Here is a 13235-nt window from a genome sequence, read left to right on the forward strand (position 1 = left end):
ATTTTCACCCAGTCTCATATCTCCACTACTATCATGGCACCCCCCCTTAGCACGCATATGTTAATGTGCTTGCGCCTGCACACTGCACATGCACATGTGTGCATGTGCATACACACACACACACACACACACAGTTATACAGTTACATTTGGAGAAATTTGAGGATTTCTCCAAGAATACATTTAAGGTCGTACACAATTTAGTCCTGGCTAATTAAATGATGTTAAATCACAAACCAACAGTTAGTGGAAAACAAGTATTTGTCCTTTCACCTCCAGTCAGATGAATTTTCTTGGCTTTTCCCTATCTTTTTTTTTTTTTAACTTCTTACCCAATGTAAGTTACATTTTACAATGTAAAACTGGCTCTGAACGTTCTTGGCTTTGCTCCCCATGTGATAAGGAGTCCACTTATCTATTTCTGAATTTCAGTGCTTCCCAGGACACTGCTGATTATTTTCTAAGCTTTCCATACCTAGCCACTCTGTTACCAGCAAAATCAGCTTCCTTAAACCAACCCACCATGTCAGAACCTATGTCTGGTTCATTCCTTTGAAGGAAGGAAGAAGATCAACAGAGCAACCACATAAGAAATGATAATTTGTTAAATCTTTTCTCTCCAAGGCACAACCCACTCCTCCAGAAGATTAGATGAGGAAATTTCCTTGGAAGTCTTTAAACTATGCCACATTCATGAGTTACTGGTTATCACCATGGAAAATTCAGCCAGGACACGGTTGGCCATAGGCATTATATTTCGATCATTTCTCGGTCTAATTTTCCCTGACAAAGCAAGTAAGGGAGAAAAGTTGCTAATGTTCAGCTAATAGGCCTATTTAACAGGCAGTGAAATGCAGTAATGTCAGCTTCCAGGAGTCAAAAAATGTTCAGTAGAACTGCTGATTTAAAACCGTTCTGGGGAAATATTAGATGAACCATTTGGCAAAACAAGATGACGTGTTTGAAAAAGGAGGTTTTGGTGTTAGTAGGGAAAAGCTCCCAGCTTGAGAAATATCTAATGGGCAGAGATTAATCCTGAAGCTAAGAATCTGACTTCTATTACAAAGCTAACTTACCAATAAATATGGCCAAAATAGGAAATGACTTAGGCTATCAAAAGAAGATATCTTAAAAGGCCTGCCACAGGGCCACTAATTCAAGCACCTGAGATGAATTTACTTGGCCTTAGAAGTTTTTATTTGTTAATAATAGACTTGGTTGTATATAGCATATTAAGTTAGATTCATCATTAATATCTTAGACTGAATTAATGTATCAGATCTTGCCTGAAATACAGGATTTTGTATGACTGAAATCTGTTTTAATTCTGTTGGGAAGAGTAAAATACAAGGAGGCACTGAATACTACAAGGGAGAGCCATGGATAAGAGAGCCTTGTAGAAGGGTGCAGAGCAAAAACAAAATTAAAGGGGTTTGAACTACACAAATATCCTTATAATAAATGGATTACTTTTTTTCCAATAAATACAGTACAGTACTGTAAATGTATTTTCTCTGATTTTTAATCATATTTTTTCTGTAGCTTACTTTATTGTAAGAATACAGTATAATAGATATACCAAATATGTTAAATGTTTTTTGTCTTTTTTTAATAAATTTATTTTTATTGGTGTTCAATTTGTCAACATATAGAATAACACCCAGTGCTCATCCCGTCAAGTGCCCACCTCAGTGCCCGTCACCCAGTCACCCCCAACCCCCTGCCCACCTCCCCTTCCACCACCCCTAGTTCGTTTCCCAGAGGTAGGAGTCTTTCATGTTCTGTCTCCCTTTCTGATATTTCCTACCCATTTCTTCTCTTCTCTTTTTATTATATAGCAATTTTATTTAATGACTCTTCCCACTGAGGATATCATTGCATTATAAACTCCAATGAAAAACAAATTCTGGGTTTGTAGAGGCTGAGGAAATAACTTCTCGGAATGATGTCCAGAGCCAAGAATAAACATCTCCTGGGCCAAGTCTCCGGAACCTATTCGGTTTCTGCTGCCTCTTCACCTTCTCCACATTCAAACCACACAAAATCTACTACGGACACCCCTTGAGGCTGCACATACTTTCCCAATGTGATGGAGGGATCCAGCAAGTATGGCTGGGACAGCATCTTGGTTTCTGCCTCTCCCCCAGGCTCATCATCCAAAGAGCCAACAGAGAGAGGGGCCATGCCCACCACATGCTGCCCAAGGCGGCGGCCAAGGTCTTCCAGGCTTGCTTTGCGCTCAGATGTCTCGCAGACCACCAGGGCCCCGTACTTCCCGAGCTCCAGGTTGTGGAGGGAGGGGCTGTGCATTGCTCCATGGACATAGGAGCCAACATAGAACCCAGCTGGCACCTTCACCCATGCAGCTCGTTTACAAGTCATGTTTTCTCCCAGTTTCCCTATTGCTAAGGCTAGCTGATCCTTGAGGCAGCCTTCTTTCTCAGGCCCAGCTGGAAGTTCAGAGAGCTCAGAGGAATTCAAGAAGCCTTTACTGTACGTGGAGAGTTGATCCTAAAAATATTTCTATTTTTAGTTTTTTAAGAAACCTCCATACTAAGAAAGAACAGCAAATAAAACTACACCAAGCAGAAGAAGAGAGTTAAAGATTCAAGCAGAACCCAATGAAATAGAGACCAGAAGAACCATAGAACAGATCAACAAAACCAGGAGTTGGTTCTTTGAAAGAATTAATAATTGATAAACCATTAGTCAGCCTTATTAAAAACAAAAGAAAAAAGACTCTAATCAAAATAACGAATGAAAAAGGAGAGATCACAACCAATACCAAGGAGTACAAACAATTTTTAAAATACTATGAGCAGCTATACACCAATAAATTAAGCAATCTAGAAGAAATGGACACATTTCTGGAAAGCCAAAAACTACCAAAATTGGAACAGGAAGAAATAGAAAACCTGAACAGGCCAATAACCAGGGAGGAAACTGAAGCAGTCACCAAACCTCCCACGACACAAAAGTCCAGGGCCAGATGGCTTCCCAGGGGAATTCTATCAAATGTTTAAAGAAGAAACAATATCGATTCTACTAAAGCTGTTCCGAAAGGTAGAAAGGGACAGAATACTTCCAAACTCGTTTTATGAGGCCAGGATCACTTAATTCCAAACCCAGACAAAGACCCCACCAAAAAGGAGAATTATATCAATAATTCATCAATATCCCTGATGAACACAGATGCAAAAATTCTCAACAAGATACTAGACCATAGGATCCAACAGTACATTAAGAAGATTATTCACCATGACCAAGTGGGATTTGTCCCCGGAATGCAAGGCTGCTTCAACACTCATAAAGCAATCAATGTGATTGATCATATCCACAAGAGAAAAAACAAGAACGATATGTCCCCTCAATAGATGCAGAAAAAGCATTTGACAAAATACAGCATCCATTCCTGATCAAAACTCTTCAGAGTGTAGGCATAGAAGGAACATTCCTCAGCATCTTAAAGCCATCTGTCAAAAGCCCACAGCAAATATCATTCTCAGTGGGGAAAAACTGAGAGCCTTTCCTCTAAGATCAAGAATATGACAAGGATGTCCACTCTCACCACTGCTATCCAACATAGTACTAGAAACCCTAGCCTCAGCAATCAGGCAACAAAAAGAAATAAAAGAAAATGGGCAAAGAAGAAGTCAAACTTTCCCTCTTCACAGATGACATGATACTGTACCTAGAAAACCCAAAAGACTCCACCCCAAGATTGTCAGAACTCATACAGCAATTCAGCAGTGTGGCAGGATACAAAATCAATGCCCAGAAATCAATGGCATTTCTATACACTAACCACGAAACTGAAGAAAGAGAAATTCAGGAGTCAATCCCTTTTACAATTGCACCCAAAAGCATAAGATACCTAGGAATAAGCCTAACCAAAGAGGTAAAGGATCTATACCCTAAAAAGTACAGAACACTTCTGAAAGAGATTGAGGAAGACACAAAGAGATGGAAAAAATATTCCGTGCTCATAGATTAGAAGAATTAACATTGTGAAAATGTCAATGCTACCCAGGGCAATTTACACATTTAATGCAATCCCAATCAAAATACCATGGACTTTCTTCAGAGAGTTGGAACAAATCATCTTAAGATTTGTGTGGAATCAGAAAAGGCCCTGAATAGTCAGGAGAATATTGAAAAAGGAAATATTGAAAATATTGAAAAAGATTATTGAAATAATCCCAAAGCCGGGAGCATCACAATGCCAGATTTCAGGTTGTACTACAAAGCTGTGGTCATCAAGACAGTGTGGTACTGGCACAAAAACAGACACATAGATCAATAGAACAGAAGGGAGAATCCAGAAATGGGCCCTCAACTCTTATGGTCAACTCATCTTTGACAAAGCAGGAAGGACTATCCAGTGGAAAAAGGACAGTATCTTCAATAAATGGTGCTGGGAAAATGGGACATCCACATGCAGAAGAATGAAACTAGACCATTCTCTTACACCATACACAAAGATAAACTCAAAATGGATGAAAGATCTAAATGTGAGACAAGATTCCATCAAAATCCTAGAGAACACAGGCAACACCCTTTTTGAACTCGGCCATAGTAACTTCTTGCAAGATACATCCACGGAGGCAAAAGAAACGAAAGAAAAAAGGAACTATTGGGACTTCATCAAGATAAGAAGCTTTTGCACAGCAAAGGATACAGTCAACAAAACTAAAAGAAAACCTACAGAATGGGAGAAGATATTTGCAAATGACGTATCTGATAAAGGGCTAGTATCCAAGATCTATAAAGAACTTTTTTTTTATAAAGAACTTTTTAAGCTCAACACCCAAGAAACAAACAATCCAATCATGAAATGGGCAAAAGACATGAAAAGAAATCTCACAGAGGAAGACATAGACATGGCCAACAAGCACAGAGAAAATGTTCCGCATCCCTTGCCATCAGGGAAATACACATCAAAACCACAATGAGATACCACCTCACACCAGTGAGAATGGGGAAAATTAACAAGACAGGAAACAACAAATGTTGGAGAGGATGTGTAGAAAGGGGAACCCTCTTGCACTGTTGGTGGGAATGTGAAATGGTGCAGCCACTCTGGAAAACTGTGTGGAGGTTCCTGAAAGAGTTAAAAATAGACCTGCCCTATGACCCAGCAATTGCACTGCTGGGGATTTACCCCAAAGATACAGATGCAGTGAAACGCCGAGACACCTGCACCTCAATGTTTATAGCACCAATGTCCACACTAGCCACTCTGTGGAAGGAGCCTCGGTGTCCATTGAAAGATGAATGGATAAGGAAGATGTGGTCTATGTATACAATGGAATATTCCTCAGCCATTAGAAACGACGAATACCCCACATTTGCTTCAACATGGATAGAACTGGAGGGTATTATGCTGAGTGAAATAAGTCAATCAGAGAAGGACAAACATTATATGGCCTCATTCATTTGGAGAATATAAAAATAGTGAAAAGGAATAAAGGGGAAAGGAGAGGAAATGAGTGGGAACTATCATAGAGAGTGACAGAACATGAGAGACTCCTAACTCTGGGAAATGAACAAGGGGTAGTGGAAGGGGAGGTGGGCGGGGGGTGGGGGTGACTGGGTGACAGGCACTGAGGGGGGCACTTGACGGGATGAGCACTGGGTGTTATACTATATGTTGGCAAATCGAACTATTTAAAAAAGATATAAAAAGAAAAAAAGAAAAAAAAAGAAACCTCCATACTATTTTCTTCATGGTCACGCCATTTTGCATTCCCACAAATAGTGCTTTAGTTCCTTTTTCTCCACATCCTTACCAACACTTGTTGTTTCTTGTGTTTTTTATTTTAGCCATTCTGACAGGTGTGAGGTGATATCTCATTCTGTGTGTTGTTTTTTTTTTTAAGATTTTATGTATTTATTCATGAGGGACACAGAAAGCGAGAGGCAGAGACATAGGCAGGGGGAGAAGCAGGCTCCCCTCAGGGAACTGATGTGGGACTCCACCTCAGTACTCCAGGATCACACCCTGAGCTGAAGGCCAATGCAGTGAACCACTCAGCCACCCAGGTGTCCCTCATTGTGGTTTTGATTTGCATTTCCCTGATGATGAGTGATATTGAACATCTTTTCATGTAACTGTTGGCCATTGTATATCATCTTTGGAGAAATGTCTGCTCATATCTTCTGCCCATTTTTAATTGGATTATTTGTTTTTTGGGGTATTGAGCAGATCAGTTCTTTGTATATTTTTGGAAAGAGACCCTCTATTGGATGTATTATTTGCACATATTATCTCCCACTCTGCAGGTTGTCTTTTAGTTTTCTTGATTCCTTTGCTGTCCAGAAGCTTTTTATTTTGATGTGGTCCCAATAGTTTATATTGTGTTTTTCTTTCCCTTGTCTGAGGAGACCTATATAGAAAAATACTGCTATGGCTTATGTCAGATAAATGACTGCTTGTGTTCACCTCTAGGATTTTTGTGGTTTCAGGTCTCACATTTAGGTCTTTAATCCATTTTTTTCCCCTCATTTTGCCACAGTGTTTTGGTTTTCCTCCTACCTTGCTGACTGGTCTTGCAAGTCTCCTTTTCTGATTCCTTCTTTTCTCCTCGATCTGTAAATATTGGTCTTTGCCTTTATTACTTTATTGACAATTGCATTCAGTTTCAGGACTTTAAAGAATTTATACTCTGATGGCTCTCAAATTTAATCTTCAACTGCACCTCTTTTCTGAACTCAAAAATTGAATCTACCTATTTGAAATATCATTTGGATATCTTATAGTCCTTTTAATATTAATTTTCCTACAACCAACTGATTCCTCTGGGATTTCTTATTCCCTTCCATTTTTTCTATAGAATTTATTACCATTTGATTATATATTTTATTTTCCTGTATATGCAAACAGAGGAATAATTATGTTTACTGCACTAGAAAAGAAGGTTTATGTGAGCAAGAGCTTTTCTTTTTAAATATATGTCCCTCATACCTTAATGGTTCTTGGCATATAATGGGTATACAGTAAATACTTGTTGAATGACTAAGCAAAAGGTTGGCAGTCTATTTGGGGGAAAAGGAAAAATTAAAATAATTAGTTTTTCGTTCTATTGCATAGGTGCAACATTCTCAACAGTACACTTGACAAACTCGATCGATCTTTTACTTCATTCGTATGAGCATATTTGTATAGGAATAAGAATCAGAAATTTTAGCCCTCTTGTCAATCGTTCTCAGTGTCCCTGTTGGTAAGAATTAGTAATCTTTATTCTTCATTCAAGCTCTCTTCTTAAAGGATAACTTTGTATCATGTGAACAAATATTTCTGTTGTGGCATTTCTTTTAAATCTTGATGGTACATTTCTGGTCGTTGACCTCCTCTCCTTGGCTCAATCTGTCAAAGTGACAAGTTGTGTGTAGGCATCTCAAATACCGTGTGGTTGAGGTCTGGCAATCATAAATTTTGATGATTATCTAAAATAATCCTCGCTCAAGGAAGGAGAAAACGAATGGGTAACATTCATTTTTTTCTTTCATTCACTCACACATTGGGTAGATTAGTTTTCACTGCCTGCTATACTCATTCACCACTGGGTTCTATAGCACTACATTTAAGGATCAGAAAACCCCAGTTAATTCCAACTCTGATACTTTCTCTCTGTACATGCTGCTGTTCCCAGCTTTATTTTCTGTTCCCTATTAAAGGATTATATACCCCCTACTCCTAAAGACAGTCATGGACATGTGATTTGCTTTAGTCAATGAAATGTCAGCAGATCGTAGTATGCTAAACTCCAGCAAAAGCACAATGGAATATTCCTCAGCCATTAGAAATGACAAATACCCACCATTTGCTTCGACATGGATAGAACTAGAGGGTATTATGCTGAGTTAAGTAAGTCAATCAGAGAAGGACAAACATTATATGGTCTCATTCATTTGGGGAATATAAAAATAGTGAAAGGGTATAAAGGGGAAAGGAGAGAAAATGAGTGAAAATATCAGTGAGGGTGACAGAACATGACAGACTCCTAACTCTGGGAAACGAACAAGGGGTAGTGGAAAGGGAGGTGGGCAAGGGGATGGGGTGACTCGGTGATGGGCACTGAGGCAGGCACTTGATGGGATGAGCACTGGGTGTTATGCTATATGTTGGCAAATTGAACTCCAATAAAAAAATAAATTAAAAAAAAAAAAAGCTTTAAGAGCTACATGGGCTTCTCCTATTGCCATCTTACCTCTGTCTTGCAAATGAGACAGGGCTGCTGCTTCATCTCTGGTCCTGGAATGAAGGAGATAAGAGACAATGGTTGTATAGGTGAGAAATAAACACTTGTTATTATAATCCACTGAAATTTGGGTTCATTCTGAAGCACGACTTAGTGGCTTTGGAGGAGGGTCGTAGTTTCTCATACACACACTGGGGACAATAATAATATATTCCTTGTCTCTCTCAGTAATGGAGAGGAGCAAATGAAAAATATACATGTGGAAAGTATCACAAAGGTTTACTATGCTATTCACATTATTGTTGGAACTTTAATTATATGCTATTCCAAGATCTAGAGATATCCATGTTTTTTTTTAATCCCTATGCACCAGTCTTTCAATGTAAATAGGATACTTGAGACATTTCACATGGGCAAATTATGCTTTCCTCATTCTTATTTACTTAAATAGGCTGATATTTACATAATTAATGAAGGATATTAGCTGCAAAAACCATATCCTTAAGACTTAATTCCTTTAAGATGATGCCAGCCTCACCTCTGCCCACATGCATTTATTACATAAATCTTATTTCTTTTCTCTTTCCCCTTGCTGTTGCATTATGTTTCATTTACAGAATTTCTAGTTTGTGTCTGATGTCTTAGAACTCTGAGTTAACGTGATAGGTATCCTATGCAGCATGTGTCAGGGGGCATAAGTGGCAGAGGCTGCCCATTGGAGAGATAGGGTGGACACAAGTTTAAGTGCAGCTTCAGATGCTGCCCTCACTTTCCTAACAGAGGAAAGGCATGTCTGTGGTCTGGGAGGAAATGTTGTCCTGAGACCAGTACCTGTGGGCTAGTACCTGTGGTTGGTTATATATGCATATAATTATGCATATATCTTCACAATTTACCATGTACTCTCATTATTCCAATTTTGCAAATGAGAAAATTGAGGCTCGGTACGGTGAAGTTTCTTGTACAAATTGTTGAAATCCAAAAGCAGTTCCATAACCCAAGGCTTCCCACTCCAAATTTCTGTGTCTTTTCTGTCTTATGTTTTATTTGGACATTTCATTTTGTATGTGGTATCCTGGAAAATACAAAGCTAAGTGCTAGTTTTGGCCATGGCATTAAAGCACCTTATTCTTTAACATGTAAATGAATTCAACTTCAGCAAGAACCTCTGAATATGGTTTTTGTGGCAGGGTATTTGAGAAGCAGGCAGAGAAGGCTGGATGGTGATTGTGATTCCAGTTATTGGTTTATGATAAGCACTGGGTGTTGCATGTTAAGTGTTGAGAGTACTGAGCAATGCCCAATGTGATGGGTAGGCTACATTAGTATCTACTGATTCCTTTGCCCCATATGTATTCAGAGATGGAGGAGAAACCTGGATTTTAAGTTACCCAGATGATTCTGATATGTACAGGTTTGAGAACAACTCACCTAATACACTAAAAACTATATTAGGACAATTAGCGATGATTATATTCAGACCTACTATGTTTCAAAGATAGTGTTAAGTGCTAAAGAAAATTCTAAAAACAAAGAGAAATGGTGTTTTCCTTAAAATATAATTACTTTTCTAAAAAGATTTTATTAATTTATTTTAGAGACAGAACACAAGTTGGGGGCAGAGCAGAGGGAGAGGGAAAAGCAGACTCCCAGGACCCAGAGATCATGACCTGAGCCGAAGTCAGACACTTAACCAACTGAGCCATGCAGGTACCCCTTAAAAGGTGCTTATTTAACAACACAGGAAACAACAGGTGTTGGGGAGGATGCAGATAAAGGGGAACCCTCACACTGTTGGTGGGAATGCAAAATGGTGCAACCACTCTGGAAGACAGTATGGAGGTTCTTCAAAAAGTAAAAAAAAAAAAAAAAAAAAAAAAAAAAAGGACTACCCTACAACCCAATAATTATACTAATAGGTATCTACCCAAAGGATACATAAATATTGATTCAAAGAGATATGTGCACCTGGATGTTTATAGCAGCATTATCAAGAATAGCCAAATTATGAAGAGAGCTCAAATGTCTATCTATTGATGAATGTCTAAAAGAAGTGGTGTATAGACAATGGAAGGTTACTCAGTCATAAAAAAGAATGAAATTTTGCCATTTGCAATGACATGGAAGAAGCTAGAGAGTAAAATGCTAAGCAAAATAAGTCAGAGAAAGACAAAAAGATGGTTTCATACATGTGGAATTTAAGAAACAAAACAGATGAGCATATGGGGGAAATGGAGGAAAACTAAGAAATAAACTCAACTATAGAGAACAAACTGATGGGTAGTGGAGGGGAGTGGGGAGGAGGAATGGGTTAAATAGATTGTGGGGATTAAAGAGAGTATGTGTGATGAGCACCAGGTGTTGTATTTGTGTTGAGTCACTAAATTCTACACTGAAACTAATATTACACTGTATGTCAACTGGAATTTAAATACAAAATTTAAAAGAGAAGTTACTTAGCAAAAGAAGGTAATAAGGTGATTTGTGCATTGTAGAGGTCAGACATTAAATTCCACAGAGATTGATTAAAATTTGTTTGTCAGACTAAGGTATATGCAAATTAAAAATAAATTGGAGTCACCTCCTGGACTTGCCCTGAAATTGCTCATTGTTTTTTTTTTTTAACTCTAAAATTTGTAATCTGAATCTCTTATGGTTTTAGAAAAGGAATGGCTTAGACATTTTTTTAAAAAAGATTCTCTCATTCCCCATGAATAGTGATTTCCCATAGAAAATTCATTCTAATTTAAAATATATTTATTTTCATCTCACATATGAATAAAGAGATATACCCAAGGAACTTCAACCATTTCTCAAAGAGGATTGCAATAGTCATTTATAACTAAGAAATGTTTTAACATTTCATATTCATTACAAGTCCTTATCAATATATTTTATTGATTTATACTATTATAAAGAGGAATTGGATTTGACTCAGTTTTTCTTTTCTTTTTTGATGAGTTATTTTTTTGTTGTTCTTTATTTTTATTTATTTTTTTAATAAATTTATTTTTTATTGGTGTTCAATTTGCCAACATATAGACTCAGTTTTTCTTGATATGTGACAAAATGCCTTTTATAATTTACTTGATAAAGAAAAACATCTTATGAACAGAGAAACATAGAATTTTAAGTTCTATGAATGGAAATATTTATGTCACTAACCTTTATCTGAGTGACCAGAACTCAGTACAACTTGAGAAAAGAAATTCCTTTCTTGAGGGAGGGGCAAGATAAAAATAGATAAAAATAAAATAGATAAAAATCATAAACAGAAAAAAAATAAACATTTCATGTTTAATGGAAAAAAATCACCATAAAGTAAATTGATAGTTGCACCCCCACCCTACCTCCAAGAAGAATTATCAGGTATATTGGCATAAGAATATGCTAAATGCTTATTAGCCAAGAATTACGGACAGTTAATGTGACAAGTCTAACTGGATCAAAAGCAGAAATCCCAGAGATTGTACTGGGAGAGAGAAAGTATGTGGGACCATGGAATACATGAAGCTGAGATTGAGATAAAAAAAAAAAATGTAGGAGTGAGGATGGAAAGACAAGTTCCTTGGAACTGAACAAACCAGTCTTTGCTCTTTATGGAAAGTTTACCTGTGAACCTTAAGAGAAAGCCAGCAACAAAGGGAAATAGTAGTTTGGTAGGAGGGAAGAATCTGTTGGCATTTTGTCCAGGGTTATGACCTAGAAAAGGAAAAAAATCAAAATAAATACTGGATAACAGATTCTGTGCTACCATAGATTTTCCTATCATATGCAATCAGCAACATACTAATCTCTGTAGAGTTTTCCTCCAAAGTAATTCCTAGTGAATCATTTTAATTAAGATCTTTATTACTACCTTTTTTGACCATTTACTCATTCATAGAGCCAAGAATTTTGAGTGTCTACTATGTGCATTGCACAGTTCTAAAGAAAGATTAGCAGGATCAGAGAATAGAGAGGAAAACCAATATAGTTGCGGTGGATTGACTTCAGAAATATTTCAGAAGATCTAAAAATACAAATAAGAAACATTTTTTTCTTATTCGTCTGGATAGTAAGAGGCTATGATAGGTTTTTAACAAGGGAATAGCAATGTCAAAATATGGTTGCCAGTAACATGAATTTAGCAGCAGGAGAGATTGGATGGGGAAAACTCGGGGGGCAAAAAAAACCCCACAAAAAACCCCAAAAGATAAATAGTTAAGTGGATATAATGGTGCTGCTTTCCATGTAGATGTAGGGACAGGGGCTTTCATTCCAACCAACTATGCCTACTCTCATTTGATGTCTTTAGCATTCCATTTAATACCCTGATTTTTCAGTGTATAATTTCCTCACTTCTTACTAGTCCCTATTCCATCTTTTTTCTCCCACCCACTCACATAGTCACATTCCAGCTTTTGTCAATACAAAAAGCACCATTCTATAAGAGCCATCTGTCACCTCATGGTTCACCAGGATGGATTTAGTTTCTTTAAACTTCTGAATAGGTGGGATTGCTCTATCGTTCTCCATTCCAAGTGTACCTCTGCTGAATGGTAGGAGAGTTATTTGTCCTTGGTAAGGGAAGACTATACTCCTATCAAGTATCATGATAGATTAGCATTATGCCATAGTAGGGAAAAAATGTTAGATCAAGAGCTCAATTCTGGTTGAGTTTCTTCTTAAATGAACTCATAATTAAAAAAATGCACTTCCAGCTCTTACTTTCCATGACTCAATTATTACTTGGGTTTATAACTAATTCTGTTGATTTTGGATTATAAGTTCCAAGATAAGGAGTTCATGACCACACTAAACTCTCTGGTCATCTGTTTTTACATTCAGCCCCTAGACATGTGGGATGCCTGTTTGTGAGAAGTAAGTCAAAAGCCCCTTCCTTTAATCATAGTAGATTTAAGAAAGGAAGTTCTTTCTTTCATAATAAATTTATTTTTTATTGGTGTTCAATTTGCCAACATACAGAATAACACCCAGTGCTCATCCCATCAAGTGCCGCCCTCAGTGCCCGTCACCCATTCACCCCCACCCC

At 37.6% G+C, this 13235-nt stretch overlaps 1 pseudogene; it reads right to left on the bottom strand.

The window, feature by feature from the left end:
* Positions 1–1809: 1809 nt before the first annotated feature.
* LOC144300855 (elongation factor Ts, mitochondrial pseudogene) overlaps positions 1810–13235 on the bottom strand; it is a 101610-nt pseudogene continuing 90184 nt past the window's right edge.

The sequence above is a fragment of the Canis aureus genome, chromosome 29 (assembly GCF_053574225.1).
Source record: "Canis aureus isolate CA01 chromosome 29, VMU_Caureus_v.1.0, whole genome shotgun sequence".
In the NCBI taxonomy this organism is placed as follows: domain Eukaryota; kingdom Metazoa; phylum Chordata; class Mammalia; order Carnivora; family Canidae; genus Canis; species Canis aureus.